A 9,323-nucleotide genomic window follows, 5' to 3' on the forward strand; every position below is an offset into this window, starting at 1 on the left:
ATAAAAGCTTCCGCTCATGGATTATTAATCACCATTTATTATGGATAATGCCATACAGCTGAAAACATTAAAAAACGTAATGGCTATAAATGTAGCATTTTTACAGGTTTTGCTTCCTTGATTGAAAATAAATATTCACTTTCGCCATTCATTTTGTCATGACCGGACAGATCATTGATGTGTTAATTATAATGTACGTTGTTTTTCCCCCACGTTGGCCCTTAAAAACTCTTCAACAGTATAATGTCACAGAAGTCTGTCCTCTCCAGAATGATAACAGCAAGATTGGGGCAACTGAGAAGTCTTGGGCACCTCAACGTCAAATTGGCCATTTTCTTCCAAAATGTGAGAAAATAAAGAATAAAAGTATGCTTTGGAAAATGGCCTGAAATAATGTAAAGTATACATGATTTGAACATGATTATCAGACCTAAATGTACCATTCGGCTTATTGTTTATGCCCATAACGACTGGCTATCCACAGGTTTTGTATAATTTTTTTTTAGCAATTATTGAAATATTATGCCTTAAACCCATTAAGACCTGGAACGCATCTGTGTCACTTTAGATTTCTTTGGCTATTCAAAAATAGCAGATCTACAAGCTCATAGCGCGGCACCGAGTGCCGCGCTATGAGCTTGTATATCTGCTATTTTTGAAAAATCGTGAAAACATTTTTTTTTTTTAACTGTTAGGATTTAGATTTTTTTTTTTAGAATCGCCTCAGGTCTTGATGGGTTAAATGTTAAATGTTCAAATCACGTATACTTTACCTCATTTCAGACCATTTTCCAAAGCATACATTTTATAATTTTTTTTCTACATTTTGGAAGAAAAACGAATAGCCAATTTAACATTGCGGTGCCCCAGACGTCTCACTCTTGCCGGTTACCCTCCCAGAGCGCAGACTGACCCCCGGGGGTCAGTCCTTCAGGTGACTTGTCCTTCAGTGCCATCTCAGAGCGGACCGCACTCCTCATGGCCCTCTGCATGAGCCAGGTGCCCAGGTGGACCACCACAAACGTCCCTCCGGCCACCCACAGCCAGTTCTTCCTCAGCCAGCTCTGAGACTTCATGTTGTCTCTAGGAGAAGCACAATGAATGACCATTTACTTTACTTTAACTCACCAGCCACATATCTACATCTACTGTACAGCAGTGATTCTTAACCCATTATATTAAGACCTGAGGCAGATTCTACAAAATGCCTTCTAAATCAGTAGTTGTTAAACTTTGTTTGTGCTATAGGACCCCCAAAATGATATGTATTTGACGCCCCCACAAAAAAAGAAAATTCACACATTTTCAAGATTTTTTAAATGTTCAAAAAATAGCAGATGTACAAGCTCACAGCGCGGCACGAAGTGACGCGCTGTGAGCTTGTACATCTGCTATTTTTGAAAACCTCTGTTCTAAATCCTAAGGGTTTTCTGAAAAACGTATGTTGCTACATACATTATATATATATATAGCTAAAATCTAAAAGGACACAGGAGCTTTCCCCGTTTGAATGGCTTATTAATTTAAAGGACCCATAGTTTGATATGAATGCATAGACCACGAACCCCTAGGCCTGTGACAATTATTACGTAATCGCCTAATCACAATTATTTGAGATAACCACAATAAGTGTTTTGCATGATCACCATGATCATTTCCATGTTTTGTTTTTTTCCTTCACAGCACCAGGAGATATCATTTTTCGAAAGATTTAGACTCCCATCCACTTCCTGGTTAACTTATTAATTTAAAAGCCTGTATCTCAGCTCCTGTGTACTTTTTCTTTTACTAATTTATGTATTTTTGACTATTTTCAACTGGCTGCAACTATGGAACGGATTACAGAATGTTTTTAATTCCCCCCCCCCCCCCCGATTCTACGAGACCCCTGTGTGTGTAATGAGGGGATCACCGTGAGGACGGTGATCACGGAAAATATTCTGTGACTACTTGAAAAAGGTACACAAATTGTTAAAAACGCTGGCACTGGCTGTACCCTGTTTAAAAAAACCTCTGGCACTCAATGTGTTAATATTTTTTGTTAAATATAAAGTTATTAAATATGTAAATTATTAGTCATATCTCCCCTGTGCAACTTTAGTTTACGAAACCCTAAAAGTCAAACAGAAATGAAATTTTTATTCATAATGTTCCAATGTTCAGCACAATTAAATTGTTAATCACAATTATTTGAGCGTCAATTTTCATAATCATGACAGCCCTAAGGACCCCCCCCATCTGATAGCATTTTTTTTAAATCTCTGGGACCCCAATCTCAGTGTATATTTAACTCAGACCCAACGTTGGGAACCAGTGCTTGTAAATGACTGTATTATATACGATACGATAATACTTTATTGTCAGTTCACACTGAAATTTGTCTTGCGACCCCTTCCTGCTTTCGTGTATAGAGGGGCGGGTTTAAAATCAGCGCGGAGAGAATGCGCCTGATCCCATTGGTTCACCGATCTGTCCGTCAGCCCCGGCCCCGTCAACACAACATTACGAGCGACGCCCACTGCACTCTGGTTGGTTGGGGAAATGAAACACTTCCTATACCGGGTACACCGACGCGCTGGTCCAGGCTTTTATTTTTTAGCAAAACTAAACAATAAAAGCCTGGAGATCGAGGCTAGCAACACATAAACAGTACACACATTTGACATGACATAAAAAACAAAAACAAAAATACATACATAAAGACATATAAAGACAAGAGCAATGTCCACCACTCAGCCTACCCCTGGCCCAACCTCAATGTTTGGGCCAGGGGTAGTTCAATGTTCACTTGAAGCTTACAATCCATTCATGTTATGAACTTTGTCTCCCTCTCCTGACAGAAAGAGGTAATTGCACTGATGTCCAAACTACATCCACATGAACCCTAGCGTTCCTATTCGGTGAATATATGTGATCTACAAGCTCATGACGCATTGCAGTGCACGTTGTGAGCTTGTAGATCACCTATTGCCATTGACGTACACTGAAAGATGGCTGCCTGTCTACTGTCCAATCTGGTGTGATGTCTGCTTCAAATAACGTACCAGACACCAGGGTCTAAATGTCTCAATGGAAGAGTAGGTAGACCACCTCCAACCACTGCACATGTACTTGGTTATATTGTATTAACATACTCTATGATAGAGTATGTTAATACAGTATAACTTTGACACTTTGTAAGCCTTAATAGAGAGACAATATACAGATTGGCTAAAATTACACTTTATTAATAAATCGGATCCCAACTGTAGCTTTAACTATATATTTTAAATAATGTAAGGATAACAATAAGCCAGAAAGGTGTACCCCATTGATTCCCCTTTTTTATTTTTAAGATGACCCTAATTACTTTACTCTTGGTCTCGTGTAGCCAGACAACTATTTCACAATCTCCGAATGCTATATAGAGTCTGGAACTACACCTCCTGAAAGCCGAGAACGGAAGCTGTCACCTGTTTGTCGTTTCCGTATTTGAAATATCATTACATTTTATTTTCGAATTTCCATTTCTGATAAGCAGCAAGCTATATATGCTTCTATTATTTGTATTTATATTAGGACACATTTGCTAGCAGGGAGGAGGCGTCGCATCCCCTTTATCCTGTCATTTTCAGAGCTTCCGTGCTCCAGACTGTATGACGGAAGCATTTGAAAATTGCGGGAGGAATAAACTGTCTGGTACTTTTAATTCATAGAGGCGGATGCGTTTCGGCGTCAAGCCTTCCTCAGTGTGTATGTATGTATGACGTGTATACACACTGAGGAAGGCTTGATGCCAAAACACGTCTGTGTATGCTGTCCGTGCCTCTATGAATTAAAAGTACCAGAAGAACTTCGGAGTGCTGACTATTATTTTCGTATTCCTAATATTATGGTCCCCACTAGTTTGGGGTATTGTTTTGTCACTGTGTACTGTATTTGTCACATATGTGAAAAGTGTCCTCATTATACCCATTATACCCATTAGGAGCAAGCTGAGTGCTATTAGTAGTTACGGGTCTAGTGTCTTGCTCAGGGACACTTCCACACGTAGACGCGGGGCTGGGTGATTGAACCTTCCGTTTCCCAGACAACCTCTCTACGCATTCAGCTATCTTGTGAAGCACTGTGTTGCATTCGATTGTATAAAAAGTGCTATATAAATAAAATGATTGATTGATTGAGTGAGTGATTGCAACTAGAGAGCACCATCATACACATCCTGTGTTCGTCTCCTGCCTACGAGCACCTGTTCATTTCTCACCTTGTTATGATTCTAGGGCCAAATGAGCCATATTATGGACAAAATCAAATGTCACGAACAGTTTAACACATTCCCTGCCAGAGGGTTTTTTTTATTTTACTTCCCCCAGTGCCAGTGTTTAATTTTTTTTTACACAGGAGCCGAGATACAGGATTTTAAAGTAATAAGTTAACCAAGGAGTGAATGGAGCTAGAAATCTTTGGATCGTGATATCTCTGGTTCTGTGTGGATAAATTGAAAAAAAAAAAAGACCAAAAAAAAAATATTTTCTTTTTTTGAAAAACGGTTATACTCGTGGATGGCAGACTTTGGCAGTAAACGGGTGTATTTTTCATCAACGGTTATACTCGTGATTGGCAGGTAAAGTGTTAATGACCAAATACCTACATATCAATATTGTAATATAACTTCTTGACGTAACCATAATGCCAATTGTCAAAAAGTTGTGAGCTTGTAAATCTGCATTTTTTTGCTGATTTTTTGACAATGTTTTAAGTATAAAATAGGGCTTAAGCCTTAAGTGAATAAAACCAGAAAGACAACACGTATGTCATATTGAAATATTTCGATATCCATCAATAACCAGAAATCTATTGGCATCGAAATCTTGTCACGCTTTTTTTTTACTTGCGCCCTGCTATTAAAAAGGCTTTAACTGTTCGAGATGCTCCAGTGCCTTCCTTCTTAACCCAGATATCTAGCAATATTGAGATCATATTGGTATATTACCCACCCAGCCCTATCATGATCTCAGTATCAAAACATATGAACGATAAAAAAAAAAACGATGATAATAAAAACTCACAGTGGATGCCAAGTCTACTTTGCCTTGGCGGAGGTCACGGAGGTCACGTAGCCCACGATGCCCGGCTCGGGGATGTAGTCCTGCCTGTCCTTGTGCAGCACGGGGTGGCTTTTCAGAGAGTACCAGCCCAGGTGGATGAGCCCCAGACTTGTTCCCATAACAATCAGCACCTTATAGTTCTGCCAGAAGCCCATGGTGCATGACGGACCGGGGACACGCACGCGGCTGCACAACCACAAGACACAAAGGACAACAAAAAGCACAGTTACTACTTGTCTTGGGCTGAGGATCAGGGATATGATGATGAATGGTAGCCTCGATCTCCAGGCTTTTATTGTTTAGTTTTGCTAAAAAATAAAAGCCTGGCCCAGCCCGTCGGTGTACTCGGTATGAGGAAGTGTTTCACTTCCCAACCAACCAGAGTGCAGTGGGCGTCGCTCGTAATGTTGCGTTAACGGGGCGGGGGTTGACGGACAGATCGGTGAACCAATGGGATCAGGCGCAGTCTCTCGCCGGCTCTATACACCCGCCCCTCTATACACGAAATCAGGAGCGTTGGGGCAGTCTAGATGAATGGTGATTGTCAGCTTTTCTTTTCCTTTAAATGCATTTCAGGGACCCCCTGTTTGATATGCGATAGGCCACGGACCTCCATTTCATAACACTTTGATCTCTGGGGTTTATCAAACTCTGAGAGTGTACATGATGGAACCCGAACCAAATGGACCCATGAAGTGTCTATTTGCTTCCGTTTGTACACTCTCAGAGTTGCAGACCCATAAGTGCCCATTTGGTTCATAACTATTAATCATTCATCTTTCTTTTTTTTGGTATTACAGCTAACAATACAGCTAATCGTGAAAATGTGTGCAAATCTTTGAATATATATATATTTTTATAGTGAATATTTGTAACTCACATTTTTGCTTCTGGGGGGGTCCTGGGAACAAAATATTTAAGCTCATAGCGCGGCTATGAGCTTGTAGATCTGCTATTTTTGAAAAGTAAAAGAAATCTAAAATGACAGAGAAGCGTTGCCGGATTGAATGGGTCAAGACTTTTTTATATAATTGAGATTAATTTTGAAATGTTTGTATTTTTTTCTTTTTAACTGTCTTCTTATACTGTAACATATTATTTTACATTATGTAATGTCATTTATTTTGTGTGGACCTTTGGAAGAGTAGCTGCTGCAATTGTGTGTTAGTCGTTAGTTTAGTCATGTTTATTTAGAATATTATGTTAATAAAAACAAACAGAGAATGTATAACAATGACTATTCAAATCATAGTTTTCTCCCCACTTATCAGTACAGAGTCAGACAGCCGTAGAACGATGTACTAAATCTAACCTAACAACTGATCTGATAAGATCTTCTCTGATCTTCTCTTCAAATGGGGGTCCCTGGCTTAATAAGCACCAATGTGGGGGTCCTTGTCACATGAAAGTGTTTGAGAACCACGTCCACTGCTGAAGACCAGCGGTTGTCAAACTTTTTCATGTCAAGGACCCCCCATATTGATATGCATATAATGGAAAAGATTTCACACCACGGAGGGACCCCCAGAAAATGTCCAAGATGTTTTTTTCAAAAAAAAAAATCAAATATAGCCAATGCATCAAATATGGTTAAAGAGGTTTAAAATGATTGTGATGCTATATTAACTCATTTGGGGAGTGGGGATCCCCGGACACCACTTAGAGAACCACTGCTGTAGACCACCACGCATGGTCCACACACTTTACAAACACACACAATATGCATCTGCATACACTAGCTCAGTGGTTCTCCACCTTTTCAGGCAGTGACCCCCCAAAATAATCATATTTGAATTGGAGACCCCCCAAAATAATCATATTTGAACTGGAGACCCCCCAAAATAATCATATTTGAACTGTAGGAGTTGAGGCACAGATAAATATTGTGAAAATAGCAGATACAAGCTCACAAAGCCTTGCAACACTTTTTTTTTCTCTTATATTATTTGACAGTTTGGCCAATGTTTGAGCAGTTTTTATATAGATTGTTGATTACTTTTGATGCAGTAATGGTCTTTTTCTTTTCTTTCTTTTTAGGTATTAAAAGTCCTTAAATTGTCACTTCACTGTCATCTGAAGTGCCCCCCCCCCCCCCCCCCCCCGTGGTGTAAAGTAACTAAGTACATTTACTCAAGTACTTAAGTAAAATGTGTAGTTACCCTTTACTTTACCAGAGTATTTCCAATTGTCTATACTTTTACTTCTACTCCACTACATCTCAATCAAAGGCAAACATTGTACTTTTACTCCATTACAATTATTTGAAAACTTGAGTTACTTTTCAATTCTCAATTATATTATAAAACATACATTAACGACTTTAGCCCCATTTTATACCTAGCTCCCCCCAGAACCATCTGAATACATGTTAGCCAACACTAACTATGTTAATAAACAGACCCCTCTGGTTACTGAGCTACAACGTTATACACGTCTGCATACAAACAAAGACTACATGTATGCACTAAATAACTACATATTTACATGTTAAGAACAGTAGTAACAGTAATGTCACTCTGTTCATAATGAACAAACTGTTCTCACCTTCAGCTGTGCCTTGCGTTTCTTTCTGTTATTATAAAACCTGTACGTCACTTCCGGGGTCCTACACTAGGCGGCCTGCGTGATGCCCGTTCATAAATGTAAATATAAATTTCTCTACGTTTTCAGTGGTTACAGTGGTGGAAAGTAACTAAGTACATTTACTTAAGTACTGTACTTAAGTACAGTTTTGAAGTATTTGTACTTTACTTGAGTGTTTCCTATTTCCAATACTTTTACTTTACTACTCCACTACATCTCAGAGGCAAATATTGTACTTTATTGTCTCCACTACAATTATATGAAAACTTTAGTTACTAGTTACTTTAGATTGTTATTACTTTAGATTATATTGATTATTATTAGAATACATACATTAAGCTTGAAAATAGCCGATCTACAAGCTCACAATGCGTCAAATCCGAAGGCATCTGCTATTTTCAAAAGATTTGTATACATTTGAAAACTTGTGAAATGGAACATTCTGCATTTGGTACTTTAAGTACATTTTTATACCAATACTTTTGCACTTTTACTCAAGTAGGCCTATACATTTTAAATTCCGGACTTTTACTTGTAACAGTGTAGCAGTGTTTCTGCATGGCAGTATTGCTACTTTTACTTAAGTAAAACATGTGAGTACTTTTTACACCACTATTTAAATAATGATAAAACGGGGAGTGAGTGCCCAGTTCTTCCCCCAAAACAAAACAGGCCCAGTTATCTCAAGTCCCAGTTCTGGTAGATAGAGCCTGGATGCTCCGTTGTATGTAGAAATGGTGCCATCTTGTGGAGATCACTAGGACTTACAAACACAGGACAGATGAATCAAGGTATATAAAAGAAGGTACAGTAAGCGCATGGGCTGATGGAACAAGAAGTTTGGTGAAATACATTGAAGTCTACGGCAGCCGGCTGGACCATGCTTGTGAACAAACTATGTCTGAAAGATTGCGTCCTTTGTCAGTTAATCGGTTCAGACATATCACAGCACAGGTTGTTTTCCAATCAATAGTTTTTTGATGTGCTCATCCTATCATTTTATCGAGGCATCTAAACAGCGGCATGTATCGTTGTGAGAGAAATAAGCAACCAGGTGTGGGAAAACAAGCCCAATAGAAGCAACTATAGGGCACTATAGGCCATTATAGTCGATCTACAAGCTCACAACGCATCGCGATGCGTTGTGAGCTTGTAGATCTGCTATTTTCAAAAAATCTTGAAATAAAATGTGGAATATTTGGAAGATTTTGAAACATTCTAAAAACACACATGGTACACGGGTCCCTGGCACCCAAACATTTTCAGATGGGGGTTATAGGGACAAATACATATTAATGTGGGGGTCCATGGCATGGAAATATTTGAGAACCACTGGTTAAAATAATGTAAAATTTGTGAAACAAGCCCAAATAAGCAACTAGACTTTAGAAACAAGCCCAAAAAAACGCAACCCACAACTACCAATATTTACAAGCAACTACATATTAACAAGCCCAAAGTCCCTTATAATAAGCAGACATGGCAACACTGGTTTCTGGCTCGGCAGTATCGCGAGATTTCAGCAGACACACGGACATTACATTGGTATGTGAAAACATTATGTATTCATAGGTTTAAATAATGATCAGTTAACCTCAACCATTTCTCCATTATAACACGGTTAACTTATGCATAGGCTATCATAGTTATAGC

At 38.9% G+C, this 9,323-nt stretch overlaps 1 long non-coding RNA gene across 1 annotated transcript; it reads right to left on the minus strand.

Moving 5' to 3' along the window:
• Window positions 1-17: 17 nt before the first annotated feature.
• Window positions 18-7,687, minus strand: LOC308078439. Its single transcript, XR_013932515.1, has 3 exons — window positions 7,632-7,687; window positions 5,049-5,273; window positions 18-1,083 (listed from the first exon to the last, which is right to left on the minus strand). It is a non-coding gene; the product is annotated as an uncharacterized lncRNA (long non-coding RNA).
• Window positions 7,688-9,323: the final 1,636 nt, after the last annotated feature.

Source organism: Gymnoscopelus braueri, assembly GCF_963280865.1.
Source record: "Gymnoscopelus braueri genome assembly, chromosome: 2".
NCBI lineage: Eukaryota > Metazoa > Chordata > Actinopteri > Myctophiformes > Myctophidae > Gymnoscopelus > Gymnoscopelus braueri.